The sequence below is a fragment of the Oreochromis aureus genome, linkage group 18 (genome assembly GCF_013358895.1).
Source record: "Oreochromis aureus strain Israel breed Guangdong linkage group 18, ZZ_aureus, whole genome shotgun sequence".
In the NCBI taxonomy this organism is placed as follows: domain Eukaryota; kingdom Metazoa; phylum Chordata; class Actinopteri; order Cichliformes; family Cichlidae; genus Oreochromis; species Oreochromis aureus.
The window spans coordinates 5,775,032-5,794,171 of record NC_052959.1 but is presented as its reverse complement, the minus strand read 5'-3'; the positions used below and the strand labels follow the sequence as shown (position 1 = coordinate 5,794,171).

At 40.8% G+C, this 19,140-nt stretch overlaps 1 long non-coding RNA gene across 1 annotated transcript; it reads right to left on the bottom strand.

The window, feature by feature from the left end:
* Positions 1 to 535: 535 nt before the first annotated feature.
* Positions 536 to 5,870, bottom strand: LOC120434521. Its single transcript, XR_005609145.1, has 3 exons — positions 5,354 to 5,870; positions 2,638 to 2,728; positions 536 to 657 (listed from the first exon to the last, which is right to left on the bottom strand). It is a non-coding gene; the product is annotated as an uncharacterized LOC120434521 (long non-coding RNA).
* Between the last annotated feature and the right edge of the window lie 13,270 nt (positions 5,871 to 19,140).

The following is a 19,140-nucleotide window of genomic DNA, read 5'->3' as shown; positions in this document are numbered from 1 at the left end:
GCGAGTGAATGTGAGTGTGAATGGTTGTCTGTCCCTGTGTGTTGGCCCTGCGACAGACTGGCGACCTGTCCAGGGTGTACCCCGCCTCTCGCCCTATGACAGCTGGGATAGGCTCCAGCGCCCCCTGTGACCCTGAAAAGGATAAGCGGAAGCGAATGGATGGATGGATGGTTTAAATACAACCAAATACAGTAAGTATACACATGTTTAATTTAAATATAGTCTATAACTTTATTTTCTTTAGCCCAGATAATTAAAGATTTCAGTTACATAAAACATGTGAACTTTGATTTATGTACTGCATAACCTGTAAAATAAATAAGTGTGTAGCTCAATAAGTATGAAATCCAGAAAGATACACAACATGGGGCAGTTCATTTGGTATAAACCAGGGTCGTGCAGAGATGTTTAAAGGGGCGGGTGCTTAAAGTTAAAAAGGGGCACATAGAACCAGGCTGAAGAAGAACAACCCACATTCATCAAGAATCTAATATGACATCGCATCAAACTATATCACTGTCATCAGGTGGGGACAATGCAAAGCAAACGTAGGCTATGATTTACCTGATGGGGTACAATGTTGCTGTTGAGGGGTAGCTGCTGTTCCTGTTGCTGATAGTGCTGGAGGGCAGGGCCGTGTTGATCTGAGATTGTAGACTGTAAAAAGTCCATAGGAGAGATGGTAGCTGATTAAACATGTGTTATGACATACAGTGGCTTGCAAAAGTATTCGGCCCCCTTTAACTTTCCCACATCTTGTCACATTACAGCCACAAACATGAATCAATTTTATTGAAATTCCCTTGAAAGACCAATACAAAGTGGTGTACACGTGAGAAGTGGAACAAAAATCATACATGATTCCAAATATTTTTTACAAATAAATAACTGCAAAGTGGGGTGTGCATAATTATTCAGCCCCCTTTGGTCTGAGTGCAGTCAGTTGCCCATAGACATTGCCTGATGAGTGCTAATGACTAAACAGAGTGCACCTGTGTGTAATCTAATGTCAGTACAAATACAGCTGCTCTGTGACGGCCTCAGAGGTTGTCTAAGAGAATATTGGGAGCAACAACACCATGAAGTCCAAAGAACACAGCAGACAGGTCAGGGATAAAGTTATTGAGAAATTTAAAGCAGGCTTAGGCTACAAAAAGATTTCCCAAGCCTTGAACATCCCACGGAGCACTGTTCAAGCCATCATTCAGAAATGGAAGGAGTATGGCACAACTGTAAACCTACCAAGACAAGGCCGTCCACCTAAACTCACAGGCCGAACAAGGAGAGCGCTGATCAGAAATGCAGCCAAGAGGCCCATGGTGACTCTGGACGAGCTGCAGAGATCTACAGCTCAGGTGGGGGAATCTGTCCATAGGACAACTATTAGTCGTGCACTGCACAAAGTTGGCCTTTATGGGAGAGTGGCAAGAAGAAAGCCATTGTTAACAGAAAACCATAAGAAGTCCCGTTTGCAGTTTGCCACAAGCCATGTGGGGACACAGCAAAGATGTGGAAGAAGGTGCTCTGGTCAGATGAGACCAAAATGGAACTTTTGGCCAAAATGCAAAACGCTATGTGTGGCGGAAAACTAACACTGCACATCACTCTGAACACACCATCCCCACTGTCAAATATGGTGGTGGCAGCATCATGCTCTGGGGTGCTTCTCTTCAGCAGGGACAGGGAAGCTGGTCAGAGTTGATGGGAAGATGGATGGAGCCAAATACAGGGCAATCTTGGAAGAAAACCTCTTGGAGTCTGCAAAAGACTTGAGACTGGGGCGGAGGTTCACCTTCCAGCAGGACAACGACCCTAAACATAAAGCCAGGGCAACAATGGAATGGTTTAAAACAAAACATATCCATGTGTTAGAATGGCCCAGTCAAAGTCCAGATCTAAATCCAATCGAGAATCTGTGGCAAGATCTGAAAACTGCTGTTCACAAACGCTGTCCATCTAATCTGACTGAGCTGGAGCTGTTTTGCAAAGAAGAATGGGCAAGGATTTCAGTCTGTAGATGTGCAAAGCTGGTAGAGACATACCCTAAAAGACTGGCAGCTGGAATTGCAGCAAAAGGTGGTTCTACAAAGTATTGACTCAGGGGGCTGAATAATTACGCACGCCCCACTTTGCAGTTATTTATTTGTAAAAAATGTCTGGAATCATGTATGATTTTCATTCCACTTCTCACGTGTACACCACTTTGTATTGGTCTTTCACGTGGAATTCCAATAAAATTGATTCATGTTTGTGGCTGTAATGTGACAAAATGTGGAAAAGTTCAAGGGGGCCGAATACTTTTGCAAGCCACTGTAGTGGTGACAGCACTTGGAACCATAAGGTAACAAAACTGTGAGAAATAAACTAAGCTCTGCCTGTGAGTCACTCTTTGCCTCTCTTCCTCCTTCCATCTCCTCATCTCATCTATCACTCTCCACTTGCCATCCATCTGAGAACAAACACAATTTGCTATTGCATTAATCTATTATTTAATTATCCACACTTAAAAACTCTTGCACCTAATCCATAATAAAGTAATAATAGAAAAATGTTAAAGAACTAAAACATTGTGTTTATTATTGTTTTTATACTTGAATACCTCTGCAATGCATCAACTGGTACATGTGTTATTGTTACCTGTGCTCTTTTTAATCCAGCTGCTGAGCGATCCACTGCCTCACACAGCTCCTTTTGTCACTGTTCCTCCTGATGTCCTTACATGGCATGTCTGGACAATGTTATATCATGAGTAATAATTTAAAAAATCTATACACATAAAACACACATACACACGCACATACAGTGACATTTTATACCTTCTCCAGAATACTGTATATACTATGGCCACAAGTTTGCATCATGGTGCTGATCAAGAATCCTTCTGTTATTATTTATTCCTAGTGCTGTAATAATAAAGTAATTCAAATAAAAAAATTAAGTAATAAATATAAAATAAAGTATTTATGAGGATTCAATTTGTTAGACTATCATCTTTAAATTGTAGAGATACAATAATTTTGCTGTTGTAAAATCAGGATTTTGTCATATTTGAAATATAAATCCAATCAAAATCAAAATATCAAATCAAATAATCAAAATATGTTCCCTAAAACGGTGGACAGAGCTACAGATCCATGACAGCCTTACCCAGTTCTAGCAGCTAGGACCAGCACTACTTGTGAAGTTAATAAAAGGACAGGTAATGTTTGTCGCTCTGTTGCACACACAGCACGGTCACTTGTTTCAATTCGTCAGTTGTCACAAGACAGCTTGCCAACGTGTACATAATAAGCTAATACTCCTGTGTGCTATAGACTACAGTGTACGCTGTAAACCAGCTTACTGGTTTTTGTTTCATCAGTCTGCGCATCGCTCAGACGGCAAAGAATGCGCATGCTCTTTCCGAGCTCGTTCCCGGCTCGTAACCAGCGCGCTCTGACGGAAGGGGCGATCATTGGTTAATGGTAGTCATGTGACTGATGCAAGCCAGATTCTTTTATTTAAACTGTGAAATATTATTGTTGAGGGACATAGGCACGACTCCACACGCGCACACACACATAAAAAAAAAATTGCCTCAAGAAAAGGGCACTTGGGGCACTCATGAGGAAAGGGGCAGGTGCTCAAGCCCCTCCTCCCCTGCACGTGCCTTTGAGTTTTTTGAGATGAAGATACTTTCTCCTATTTGGCTCCAGCAGGCAATGAGGTGCGCTTACTGTATCTCTGTCAATTTGAGTTTCATGAAACCGTGATAAACAGGTATTTATGTTTCTACACTTTTATTTGCTGGGTTTATTTTGATTACAGTGTTATTGCAAACCATGTCACATGATGGTTTAAGTTATTTAATTTCAGAACTTCTCCGTGTGGTGACTGACGGGAGTAAAAGCGACTCGTGAAATAATTAACAACTAAAAAATACATCTATATTTGTACAATCAGTGGGGGACTAGTCCATTGTTTTTCTCACAGTTTCAATCTGGTAGAGAAGCGTGTTTTTTTCTCGATCCCACAAGCACCACTGAGAGCCTGCCTGCTGCGAAGGGGGATGCACAGTACAGTAGTGCAATTCATCCTGATCGGTGATTGGTCAAAAGTCTAGAGTGAAAGATGAGACTTGTGATTGGGGGAAAATGTTCAATGAAGAAGCCTTCTTTCATTCATTCAGTCTGTTGTCTGTTTTTTCTTTATCAGGTGATGTTTCCAGCTCCTTTATCTCACCTGACGCCTGGAATGCTGTCTGTGGTCTTCAGCATGATCACAATGTGTTATTTGTGTATTTTGACTGGTTTACAATGACAGGACAGTAAGCATTATCAGTGTATATTACAATAAAAGCATCTAGTTTTTACTCCAACATCGATGAGGATTTTCTTTTGGCTCTTTTGAACCAACAGCTTGGAAAGTCTCCTGAAACTAAGCGCAATTGAAAATCAATTCCTTTCTTTTCTTCTGTGATTATTATGTGCAAAGACTAGCCATAAGAGGAGTCTTTTAGGTTCTCCTGATGAGACAATGTAATTGTTTTACTTTTCTACTGGTAAAATCTGAAGGATTATTCATGCCATGACACTGTCATTTACAGACAGGCAAGAAATTAAAGGCATGCCCTGAACACTTGACCCCTACACAGAGAGACATTGTTGCACTTTGCTGCCATGTTAGGGTTCACTTGTCAAAGGTAAAAGAGTTGTAAAATCATTACAAACTTGCTATCAGAGATTATGTTTGTCCTGTGACAAATAGGCTGAATAGTTGATTATGAAAATGGCGTGATCATACACCATGGCTTTCACAGTCACCTGATGTCAACCAAGACTATCTGGGGAAATTTGACTCACATAACAGATAGATAATAGCTCTGTTAGTGTTTCCTAATCAATTCCAGGAAACACCGAAGTTGTTCTGAGGCATGTGTTGTACAAATACTTCCAAAACTTGTCTTTGCCTGCATGTACACATTGCTTCTTTGGTTCAGGTCTGTTATGTGTTTCTACATAGTTGTGTCTACATGTCTAAGGCAGATTAAAGCCCAACTTGGGCATTCATTAAGTAAATCCACAACTCACTGTTACTGTAACACAGGACACTTTATTAAGGTGGATGAAACAGGAATACAGGAAAACAGCACTGCAGGGTAGTCAATCAGTGAACTGAACTACAAAAAGTCAAAAGTGCTTATCAGATAGGCTGGAATCATACACGTTACCATCAACAATATCATTGTGAATGTTACACATACCTAAAGTAAGTTTACAACGAGCGAGATGTACTGACAATAGCCAAACACGGGTAAATGTGTAGTAAATGGCAGTGAGGTAAATCTGCCTAGTATGATATTAAATACACTTACTACTTCATATATCTCAGATCGTTTGTAACGAGCCACGGAAAGCACCATGTTGACTTGAAGACGCGTGTCCGTGAGTGAAGACAGCGGCTCGGCTGAGCAGCTGCTGTGTGCAGGTTTGGTGAAGACCATACTTCTCACCAGGCCTGCTGACGAGGTGCATGGGCGTCTGGATTTACAACATGAATTGCTAATGCCGCGATCATCAGTTGTAGCCACTGAAAAGACTAGAAATGGGCGTAATACATTAGATGTCGGCTAGCGCGCGGCTAACATTTACCACAAAGAAAAAGGCTTAAATGCGCTATTCAGCGTCGTGTAATTCCCGCTAAATCCAGACTCTGTAACTTCACGTAAACATAGAAGAAATGCCAGTTTCCATTTAAAAAAAATAGCGGACTTGCCGGCTTCTTCGCTGTGTTGTTTTTGTTTTGGTGACGCAACTTCCGTCGACCAGACGGTTGGTCGTCTACAGTGGGTTTCGGCGCTCCTATTGGCCCGAGTCTACAGTGTCTACGCTCACCGTAGACTCCGGGCCAATGAAAACGACGTAACCGTCTACAGTCAGCGTAGACGTTGCACTACCGTAGACTCGACTTCTGCGAAGAGCTGACTGGAGGACCTGTGTCTGTCAGACCCCGACACAAATCCCCGCCCAGCCCCTGCACTCAACAGTTTCCTTGTTTCATATACTAATAATAATAATACATTTTATTTATAGGCACCTTTAAGACCCTCAAGGTCACCTGTGTAAGAGGGGGTGAGTATGTATGGAGAAGATCAGATAAATTTGGATGAGCGAGGTTATGAAGCGCTTTGAAAGTAAGAAGCAGGATCATGAAATTGACACGGAGGTGAACTGGAAGCCAATTGAGCTGTTTCAGAACAGGTGTTATATGTTCAGTGGATCTAATTCTGGAGATAATACGAGCATCTGTATTTTGAACTAACTGCAATTTATGGAAAGATTTATGAGGTAGACCATAGAGAAGAGAATTACAGTAATCTAAACGAGATGTGACAACAGCACTGACAAGTATGGCGGTACTGTTTGGAGTGAGTGAAGGACGGAGGCGGTTAATATTACGGAGATGAAAATAGGAAGACCGAGTGATATTATTCATATGAGCTGTGAAGGAAAGAGTGCTGTTGAGGATGACACCAAGACTCTTAACCTGAGGGAAGGGTGTGACAACAGAGTTATCAATGGTTAATGAAAGACTTCTGGTTGGGACTTTAGTCAGTTTTGATTTGGTGCCTATTAAAATGAATTCTTTTTTATTGCCATTAAGTATAAGAACGTTGTGAGTAAACCATATACTGATGTAATTACAGTGATTTTAGTAAAGATTATTTACTTTTGTTACATAAAAGAAAGAGTAATTTGCTGATCTTGGCCCATGAGAAGTCCATAACAAATAACTTGGATATGGATGAAAAAAGAGTTTTTGGAAAGGGAAGCAGGAGACTGTTGTTCAATTCAATTCAATTCAATTTTATTTATATAGCGCCAAATCACAACAAAAGTTGCCTCAAGGCGCTTTGTTATAGAGTGGATTTAGGAGAAAGAAGAGTGGAGCTGTTAAGTTGCAAACAGAGTTCAGTTCCTTGCAAAACAAATAAAAACAAGACAAAATCTGTAATGTTCTACAAATTAATTTGAGAATTCTAGGAAAAGACATGGCAATTTTTTTGGCAATTACTATGCCAACCCTTTTTAGTTTTGTAAATATTGGCTATATTAAGAGGTCTTATTTTATTCTTACTTTATTTTGCAAATTTATTTGAGAATTAGGCAATCCAATTAAGATAGATTTTATGTTGGTGGTTGTAAAGATCTGGATGGATATTTTATTTTATTCTTTATTTCTATTTTTCAGTTTTATTTCTCAAGATTTTGTGGATTGTCTTTTTTTATAACTTCGCCTACCCTTTTTAGTTTTGTTAACATTGGCAATATTGAGAAGTACTATCGTTGTACTATTGTTGGGTTCGAATATACTTAATATAGGCCATCCAATTAAGGTAAGTGTCATGCTTTTAGTTGTTAGAATCTGATGAGCAATATTTTATTTTATTGTTTGTTGTTTTGTTTTTCAGTTTTCCCCCTGAGGGACTGCCACCTTAACGTGGTCAGGGGGTTTGCGTTCCTCAGTGACCCTAAAAGCTAGATCAGCAGAATCTGTTAGGATGCCTGGGTCGTTGACCCGGGGCTTTTGAGTTTATTATATTATTTATCATTTCTAGTCTTTGGGTTTCTTAGAGTTCCGTCTTATGGTTTATGTCTCTGTGTTCTATAGTTGCTCTGTCTCCCCTGTCGGCTGTATCCCCTTGTTAAGTTCGTGTCTCTGTGTTATGTTTCCTGTTTTACTTTGAAAGTCTGTGTTTCATATTTGTGTATCTGGTTTTGCTTTCCTTGTCTCGTTAGTCCTGATTTGCCCCAGCTGTGTTTCCCTCCTGTTGCCCATTCCCTGATTGCTCCCTCTATGTATTTAAGCCCTGTGTTTCAGTTTGTCATTGTTCGTGATCTACCGTTTACTTAGCTGTGTGTTCTGTTAGTCCTCTGGTTTAAGTTTAGTGTTGATTTTTTCCAGTCATGTTATGTTACCCTTTTTGAGTTCAGTATTAAAGCTGTTTTGAGTTCACCTTTGGTCTCCGGAGTCTGCACCTTGGGTCCTATACCTGTCTGCACACAGCCTGCACCTAACAGAAGCTTAGCCTTCAGGTGGGATACCCAAGTTGGTCAGGTCTTAGGGCAGAGGCCTGACAAAGTGCAATCCAATTACATGACAAAAACAGTTATCCAGAGCACCCCCACCCGTTTTCCGCCTCCATTGCCACCATGTGCCCACTTTACATTTCTCTCTGGCTCTTCATATATGCCTGTCTAGACCCGGCCCAGCGTATACATAGGTTTAAGAGACAGGTATAAAAAAAAAAGCTTCAAATATTTTTGTTTAAACTTTAATACGTTTGAAGAGCAGAGACTCTTAACTACATTACCAAAAGGCCTTGAAGTTTTCAGTACTTGCACAGCCAAAATAATGATGAATCATGTCATGCAGTCTGCTCTGTGTGTGGGTCATCTTTCGGTATTTCTGCCCTCCATGTTGTCTGATGCCAGCTCCCTTCTCATCTTCCAGCAGTCTACAAATTTGCATACAAATGAACATCTAAACGGGCTCAATGACATAATTGACTCGCAATTAAAAATTTTCTTGAGCTGGTCACTTTGCACTGGATGGACCAAGTGCACAAAATGAAGAAGGACACATACACACATAGGAAAGAAAAATTGCAGCTATTTTGCATATTAATGAGAGTCATTAGATGTCGCTTGGCAATAGCTGACAAGGGGACTTATTTATGCCCTGGCCCTCAATGCCTGACTGGGAGAAAGTGTCCACTTCAGCGACCAGCGCTAATTGTTTCTGAGCATGTTGTCCGGCCGATCATCATCATCATCATGGGAAATTAGGCTTGCTTCAAAAAGACGACTTGGCTGACGTTGAGCATGGCCTATTATGATAACTCTGTGTAAGCTTTTAACTTCTGGTGCTCTACAAGAGCCAAGCTTTTAACTTGGACCCATTAAGGGCCTTGTATCTTGCTGTTTCACCCCCAGTAACAACTATTGAATCCAAAAAGCTGAAAGACGAGCCAGAACAGGAAGCCATTATGCTAATATTTTGATAAATCAAAGTGGGGACGTTGTATGACTTGTTCCGTTCTGCACAGAAAACAAGCAGAGTGCAAATGTGTTAACTTAGACTGTTTCAAATCAAATACTCTGGTGTTTAATCTCATTAGACTGCTACAAAAAACCTCTCCAATAGATTACTGAAGTCCTTCACACCAAAATGATGCTGTCCATTTGCTACCTGCCAGCATTCATGACAGCTCAGCAGAACTCTTCTGTGACATCTGTCAGTGATTTGTTTTCATTCAAAATGGTATACTAAAACGGACTTTGATAATTGTATGCTTGAAAATAGGATGAAGACCAAAATAATGCCGTATTATGGCAGTAGTTTTTAGCACTGTGTCCTGGGGTTCTGCTTTTGCTGGTAAATACACCTTCACTGCATTAAGAGGGTATGTAGCAGTGAGGTTCTGATAATCAAATGAACTTGATTAATTGATCACCACCGAGTGTGATCACCTTTATGAAAGCAGACATTTTAGCAGTTTGCTTGTCTGCAGGATTCAGGTGTGTATTAACACAAATGACAGAGTCTTCCCAGAAATTAACATCTCACAGATTTACCCCAAAGTTGGACCATGCAACGCTCAGAGAAATTGCAAGAATAAAAACAAAACAAACCGCTAAAAGCTACTTCTTAGACCAGGGGTGGGAACCCCAGGCCTCAAGGGCAGGTGTCCTGCAGGTTATGAAAATTTACTTCAGCTGTTCAACGTTCATCCATGGAAGAAGGAAAGTGCCTCTTGAATCTAACATGAAGACATACATGGTCAGGTTTATTGCATTATTTTTTATCAAGTGGATGAGTAATTGCAAAAACTTTTAAAGCAGGCAGTTATATTATATCAGACACAAATTTATAATTAAAGAGTAATTTTGCATGAAACTGCCCCTCAATTTGCAATCAAGTTGTGATGAAAAATATTTCATTAATTCATAAGAAACTCCTCAACATTTCTGATTTGATTAGATTTTGACCCTGTAAGTCATCATTGGCCTCTCGCCCTATTGTAGCAGGAATAGGCTTCATGAACCCACCGTGACCATAAATTGGATAAGGGTACGGCATGGACTGATGGACAGATGAATGGATTGATGGATGAATGGAATTCATCATAGGTAGAGTACAGGTAGGAGTTGCCCTAATCCTACTCTACCCTAACCCTAATATTTTTGGAGAAAGGCTAAATGGAATGTCTTCTGATAGTCCAGGTTAAAAGGCAGGGCTTGGCGCTACTGTCAGTAACAAATGGCGAAAATCAAGTTTCCATTTCCAGCATGCAAATACTTATATTGTTTAATTGGTATCGTAGATATATGACTGCTGTTTTGTTGATACTCAGCCAACACTATTCTTCCCTCGGTTCTGAAGGACAAGCTGGAGAACTCTGGAGTGGACCATCACCTCACTACCTGGATTTTGGACTACCTCACCGACCGACCACAGCATGTGAGGACTCAGGGCTGTGTGTCGGACAGGGTCGTCTCTGCAGTACGGGGCCCCACAGGGAGCGGTTCTGGCTCCGTTCCTCTTCACCATCTACACTGCAGACTTCTCCCACAACTCCACCCAGTGCTTCCTGCAGAAGTTCTCTGATGACTCTGCAATAGTCGGCCTCATCACTGATGGGGACGACAAGGAGTACAGAGGACTGACTCAGGACTTTGTGGACTGGTGCCAGCTGAAATACCTCCAGATCAATGCCAGTAAAACCAAGGAGCTGGTGGTAGACTTCCGCAGGCACAAGCATCCTCCACTGCAACCACTGAACATCCAAGGTATGGACATCGAGGCTGTGGACAGCTACAGGTACCTTGGTGTTCATCTGAACAACAAACTGGACTGGACTCATAACTCAGACGCCCTCTACAGGAAAGGGCAGAGCAGACTGTACCTGCTGCGGAGACTCAGGTCGTTTGGAGTGGAGGGCCCACTCCTGAAGACCTTCTATGACTCTGTGGTGGCCTCAGCCATCTTCTATGGTGTGGTCTGCTGGGGCGACAGCATCTCTGCTGGGGACAGGAAGAGACTGAACAGGCTGATCCGAAGGGCCAGCTCTGTTCTGGGATGCCCTCTGGACCCAGTGGAGGTGGTGAGTGACAGGAGAATGGTGACTAAGCTGTCATCCCTGATGGACAACATCTCCCACCCCATGCAGGAGACTCTGACAGCACTGAGCAGCTCCTTCAGTGGGAGACTGCGGCACCCACGGTGTGGGACGGAGAGATTTCGCAGGTCTTTCCTCCCCACTGCTGTCAGACTCCACAACAAAGACTTTAACTGATCAAACACACACATGTGCAATAACACTAAGTGCAATAATCTTCCTGGCATCGTTGTATTTTTACTCAGTTGTATATAGCATTTGTATTCTATTTTTATCTTATTGTATATTTTATTTTATTCTATTCTGTACAGTTGTGTACTGTATTTATTCTTATTTTATTTTATTCTAATTTTTGCTTCATAACTTTTGCACTGTCCACTTCCTGCTGTGACAAAACAAATTTCCCACATGTGGGACTAATAAAGGTTATCTTATCTTATCTTAATCAGGTAAGTAACAAAAACTAACTAATTTGGACATGTTACATTAGTGCATGAGGATTGTAGTGCTTAAAACATTCGTGTGGCAAACAGAATGTCACAGGTTTGATTCCAGACATAAATTCCCTTTGGGGTTGTGTCAAGAATTGTATCTGATGCCAAATAAAACATCTGGAGCTCCCAGCTTTGGTGACCCCTTATGATAAGGGAGCACCTTTTTTTAGGTTATTGAAACTTGTCATTGGCATTTTCTCTATTTGTAATAAAATAAATAAATAGATGTATTGATAAAGTCTGCTAAGCCCCTGTCCTAGTACACAAAATATATCCAGACTTTCTTAGCTTCTTATTATCATTTTTACTGTGTATGTATATTATCTAATGTCTATCTTACAATGTGTACTATGTGTGCCTGTATATCTACATTTTAGAGGAACCACTAACATGTAGGTTTACAGACTGAAAAGGTCTCTTTCCTCCTCTGTCTCTCTCAGCTGGAGTGCCAGGCAAGCTGCTCTGCAGCGACCCAGAGATGAGGAGTGTGACAACAAAGAGGTGGAGGACAAGGAGGTTTTAATGCACACACACGCACACACATACAGCAGTGTGCGGTAGTTATGGTCTCGACAGCTTTAGCACCCCCATATTGTAAACAGAGGGGTGGTGACCGCCTCCCTGTGCTTGTTAACATCATCTCCGTCATTCAGCAGACGCGGCACTGTCAGCACCTTGCTGTGCCCCGACACAATCAACATTAACTATGACACACACACATACTTGCACAGACACACTGACTATGTACGTTGATACAACAATGCATTCAAATTCACACACACACACACACACACTCCCAGCAGCAAATTTGTCCACGTATACTGTGATAAATTTACACACAAATATTCACACACACACACAGAACTGCATATCTTGGCAGACCCCATGCAATCAGCATTATCCATGTGAGCTCCTTAATGGGCACCTCGTAAAACACACGACAGCTCTGCTACCAAGAACATCCACAGGAGAGACAAACTACCTGCGCTGACACACACACACACACACACATGCAGCACAACTGTGTGTATATTTCTGTATGTGTGTTTTGGCTATCATTATTGTATTGTACGTTGTTAACGAATTTAAAACCTTTTGATAGCCGTATGTTCTTCTCATCTTATCTCTTTTCATTGTGTGAAAAGTACTCGACAGGACCAGCATCAGTGGCAGTGACAGGTAGTGTTGCCAATGTTCCAAAATCTCAGTAATAATTTTGGAGAGAAGTGCTTGGTGCAGCAGTTAGTACTTATTTTTTAGATCATTTTTACTGTGACAAGGCAGGCATTATGAAGCCTCCTTTATTTTATAATCAAAATAATAAGTCTTGTTTTCATGGACCACAGCAGAGCATTTTGAGACAGGCAACAAAAATAATGATTATCAACTAGTAAAAAGTACACTTTTAAAATGTGTTGTGACATTCGCTTTCCCACAAGCCAAAATTAAAAGGCGCAAGAAGGAAAGAAAGTCAGGACCAGTGATGCGCTTCAAGGCTCAGCTGAGCTGAAGTTGCTATCAGGTAAAGCTGGTCCAGCACCACCTGGTGTGTGCATGCTTGTGTGCATAGGAAGCTATGATTACTTTGACATCAAAAGGGAGCATGCCACCCATGTCAGATATGTTGCCCTTTTTGGTAACGGCTCCAAAGGCCAAAGAGGCTAACTGCCGTTACTGCCCCCACCTCTGTCACCCACAACCACGCATAGCCTCAATCCCATTGTCCAATGCACACTCACACACTGGGGCATGCTCAGGGCTGGCTGCAGCCCTCTCAGTGATGGTCATTCTGTCTCCAGCCAGCTAGCGGCGACGCTTTTGCCGCAACTCAGAGTGCATTTGACCTTTATCCTTCCAGCCCTAATCAGATTGTGTCCCTCTTTATGAAATCAGACGCTAAAGGTCAGCAGGCTGTTTAACATGGGATGGAGGCCCAGAGCTATGGAATTTGCCTTGGCAGTAAATTACCTTTATTATGTTTGGTCCGTGTGATTCTATACCCTCCCAAAGGCCGTAGGGCTGTGGATGTGGTGATACATGGAGATGAGTTACATGGCTGCAGTTTTCATCAAAACCCCAAAGAAAGGCTTCACAACAAAACCCGAGCTTGAGTTTAGAATGGTGATACACAGTTGCTTGCGACACACTAATTGAAATATATTCTTTTACTAATAATTACAATCAACAAGTTGACAACAACTTAGTATTGTAAATGTAGCTTCTAATTATATGACATCACTCCAGGAAAACTCCAAAGATGGAAACTTCCAACAGAGATCGATGTGGACCATAGACTCTATAGAAGATAGGTGTAGCCATCACTGGTTTGTAGAGTACTTTTTTAACCCAATAATTCCCTGCTTTGTCATTCATTTATGTTAAACAGGAATATTGTTTATTTGTTTTGTTTTTTGGAACACCCTGCTCTATTAACTAAGATTTTAAACTAGATCAAAAGCATAAACTCATGAGGGCATTGCTTGCTGCGAATTTAAATCAATTGAGAAGGAGTTTTCTTCTCTCGTAGGCTTCTATAGATTGACTCTTCATTTTGCAACCCAAGGAGTTGCTCCTTGCATCAAATGGATGTTTAAGGACTTGAGCTTCGGCTTCATTTCTTCATGCTACAATTGTCAGTCTATGGGCCTGATGTCACCTTAGCATTGGAGATGGATGTTTGATTGGAATTCCAAATTATTATTAAAATAGTTAAAGTAACTCCCTGATAAAAAGCCACACAGTTTGCCCAAAACATTTGCTTGAAAGTGTTTCATCAGTAATAATGTATAGGCTATAGGTTAATAATATATCTAATGTTTTAAATGCTGTTTAACAAAGGTGCCAGCTTCCATTGGATCTGCTTTATCATATATTAGTAGTTGCTATCCCAAGACTAATTTGAAAAGAATCCTCCACTCACCAAATTTTACATTAAAAAAATTCAATTTCATCCAACATTTTTTTCTTTCAATACTAAAGTGGCCTGCCATCTTTTCTCACACTCACATAGAAAGTTAATTGACATAAATGAATGAATGGATCCTGGATCATGGCAGCCACATGTGCAGTCTCTGTGGATTTTACCTTTTGTTCTCAAGCATTGCTCCCCAGAGTTTGCAGACTATGTTCTCCAGACAAAGTTATGTGCCACCGACCCTTCCCTCACATCAACTCTGAAACCTCACAGTCATTAGCAGCCGATTGATGAGGGAAATGGTATTAGTCTGGAAACATTTGCAGCTCATCCTGAGAAGGAGCCATTTTTACAATTGGTTTAGGGGGTTATGAATGTGCACATGTTCTGTTTGAAATAGGCAATGTTCATTTTTTATCTGTAATTGTTTCTGTAGGAGGCTTTTAGTGAGAGATGAGTAAAGATTCTATTATAATTCACTATCTGCTTTCTTTCTTTCTCATGCTCTTTTTCTTTAAAAAAAAGAAAAAGAAAAGCCCAATTCTTTTTTACTAATTAACAATATATAATACAAATATATGTATTTACAAGAAAAAGGGTTTTTTTCCAAATATAATTAAATCAGAAATTGAACATAAGGATAATGATGTTTCACATAATAACTGTTGTCTTCGGTAATGCTCATCACCATCTGGCTTCTTTTATGTTACTCACTGTGTGTCAAAGGCCTTGAAGAGCTTTCCTCTTTGATGTCTGCACGTATCGGTTTCATCTCCATCATCATTCTGTTAGTGGCCCGGAGTGCAACAAATGTCAACCTGAATATATAAACCTTATCTGTTCATTCGTGGCACAAACACATGTATTGTGTACCACACATACATATGTCCAGTTTAAGGTAGGTACAATGTCACGTGAGTGATGATCACCAGGTATGAAGGGATGAGGTATAAGGAACTGTCTTGTGTGATGGATCAAAGGGTTACATGACAACCAAGCGAGGACTTTCTGCTTGACGGGAACATTTTTCAAATGGACATCACGACATATCAGACATGATGTGTGTGCATGTGAGAGAAACAGATCAGCCCCTAAAATAGACAGAGTCCAGTATCTGGGATGATGTGTTTTCTTCATCTCAGGTCAGTCTGTCTGTCTGTGTCTTCATCACATCTTTCCTTTTGTCTCTAAGTACAAATACACATGTGTGTATCCCAGCACATTTGACATGCAAAACTGTCTTTTTAGTATCATTTGAAGGTCCATGTACTTTGCTGGTCAGCTGGAGATGTTTTTAACCAGTCACTAATACTGCAAGCCATAAGTAGCCATATAACAGTTTTATTTAACTGGTAAATTGCAAGTAGTTTGATCTCATGTAAGCCCTACAGTATGTATCATTTTCAAAAAGCTCTGATAAACAATCACAGTGAACATTTTTGTTTTCTAGCTTAAAGGACGTCGAGTCCTTTTGGACAAATAAAACGATTAAAACCTATCTCTTCAAACCAACCTGATTCAGATGTAGGCGAACATGTTATCACCATTTCTGAAAAAAAAAATCTGTCCACACCTAAAAATGTATATGAACATTCACACAGTGTGTGTTGGTGTAAATGGCAGTAGAGAATTGGTTGCTTTGTTTTAGAAATTACTTTGAAAGAAGAACAACAATAAAAAGTAAGGCTAGATTTTGACAACCAGATTTTGATAATGTAATTTCATTTCCAGGCCATCAAATGCTGTCACTAAGGTATTCTGTGGCTTCGGCACCATAACTACAACAATATTGGGTCAGTGGCACAAGATTGTCAACCATGAGGCCACCGTTGGTGTCTTGTGTGGGAGCTTTGTTTTAGACATCCTAAAAAGTTTATTCACATCATCTGGAGGTTGCATTTTCAGTGGGAGAAATTCATCACTCATCCAACTGACTTCTTTAATCTCAGCTCACTGCAGGTTTCTTCAGTTGGACAATGATCCAAACAGATACCATTTCATAACAATGAGCCAAAAGATCAGTTTCATGATCACTGATATGCAAATTGCCATGACCCATAGTTTGTATGGAAGATACCAACTGGGGAGTGGGGAGTGCAATCACTGTCACCTTTCCTCAATTCAGAGATGGCGTTTCATTTTTGCCTAAATGGACTCCTTGACTCTTCGCACAATCTACCATTACTCCCAGTCCAAGAGGTGTAGATCCTCATCACTGAAAGAGTGGCCTCTAGGTATAAATAGATGGCAGTCCTGGACAGTTACTTCTTCTATTTTCTCCCATCCACTTAGCCAGAGGTTGTTTGGTTTCCCCAGTTTATAATTCACAGTAATCCCCTTGACAGTGAACTCTGTACACTATTTTGCTCTGTTTGTGTCAGGACCAGTTTCTAGTGTAGCGTGTTTTGGATTTTGAAAGTCACCGAGACACAGTATTTTTAATTTTAGCTGATCACATGCCACATACAGGATTACCAATGGTTTTTGTTTAGGCAGAGGTTGTCCTTCTTCTCTCCTGGATCATCTGGAGCATTACTTAGGAGTCTTCCCTGCTTTGACAAATGCCCAGCTGGGATAATTACATTTACAGGGCCCCTGAGATGACTGACTGTGCATCGCTTTACTTGCTGTTTTGTTCGTGCTTAGGCACTACAACTACTTTGTTAAGTTTAGGAAAAGGGTTTGGTTAAAATATGCATGTTAACAAAGTTAACAATGCACATTGAGAAGTGACACTAAAGAGTGCCCTTTGCCTTCAGGTCACATCTAGGCTTTGACAAGGGCCTTTGACCTATTTTGCAAATCCATCGGACAATCTCAAGACTGAAGAAATTTAAGGCCAAAATACATTTAAGGGGGTTGATTTAAAGGGTAACATTTTATAGTAGAAACTATGCTTATTTAATGTGTTTAATGTGTAAAGTTTGCTAGGCTACAAATGTCTTTGGTTGGAGTGACAGAAGGTGAAAGTTTCTCATGGCAGAAATCTAAGATATCATGAGTCACTTATCAAAGACCAAACCATGAAGCCAACGTGTGTGTCCACACCACCATCTCCGGTTTCTGCCAATACAGGCTAAAATGCATTCATGCTAAAGGTTTTCCAAAACAATGTCGGCATCACTTCCACGTTTCAGTTTATTATGTCCTTCAATAGGACACCATAATAGGACACAAAATTTTAGCTAAGGTTATGTGTGGAAAAAATGAGTGCATATGAAACTGGCCGCAGAAGGTGATGTCCACAGAATCTCCTTGTGATTGCTTTAGTTGCTAGAAGATTGCCTTGCAGACCGTTCTCTAGACCTGTGCAACTGAGGCCTTAGTGTGGGCATAACCTGAAACGATGGCTTCACCAAACCAGTCATCCCTGCAAAATTCAATAAATTACAAGATGTTTGGTTTTTCTCTCTCAGCACTTCACATACAAGTTCTTGAATGATCAGGTCCCATCACATCTTAAAAACCTCATAGGACCATAGAAACCAAATAGAGCATTTTAATGTCAGACTGCTGGCTTACTTGTGGTTCCGAGCATATTAAAAAGTAGAATGGGACGCAGAGGCTTCAACTGTGAGGTCCCTCTTCTGTGGAACCAACTCCCAGTTTGTAATTGGAAGACAGACACCCTCTCTACTTTTAAGATTAGACTTAAAACTTTCCTTGTTGATACAGCTCATAGTTAGGGCTGAATCCAGTGACTCTGAATCCTCTCTTAGTTATGCTGCAATAGGCCTAGATTGCTGAGGGTTACCCATGATGCACTGAGTGTTTCTTCTTCACTCACCTTTTTCACTCTCCATGTGTTTATACCCACTCTGCATCTTTAGTTATTATTAATCTCTAACTCTCTTCCACAGCATGCCTTTTGTCCTGTCTTCCCCCTTCACCCCCAACCGCTCTTGGCAGATGGCTGCCCTCCCTGAGCCTGATACTGCTGGAGGATTCTTCCCGTTAAAAGTTTTTCCTTCCCACAGTCGCCAAAGTACTTGCTCACAGGGGGTCATATGATTGTTGTGGGGTTTTCTCTGTTTTCTCTATTGTAGGGGCTTTACCTTATATTGAAAAGCACCTAGAGGTGATTGAATTGAATTGAACATGATTTTTGCTTTGACTAGACCAGTGATTCACAGCCTAGAGCAGGAACAGCAAATGAGGCAGAAAAAGTTTGGCACAGCACAACAAAACACTCATTAGTCTGTTTCACTCATAAAACCATAATACTCTAACTTGAATTTGAAAAAAGCTCATTTACACATTAAACACTCTACACTTGTTAAGCTTGGACTCTGTTATCATTACAAAGTCCACCACTTAAGCCTACAACATAAATACAACTACAGCGGGCTGTACAGTAAAGACACTTGAGTGCATATGCCTTCCATCAAAAATTAATTTGAGTAGCTTTGATAATTATACAAGGGCGTAAAATATTTAACAGCGAGTGGTGGGAGAGCTGTTTAGGAGAGCTAGCATGAACATCAACTTCATCCAGAACAATAATAATTACAAACTGCTGACTGCTCTCTCTCAGCCGCTGTGCATCTCACTGTGTCTCACTTATTCAGCTC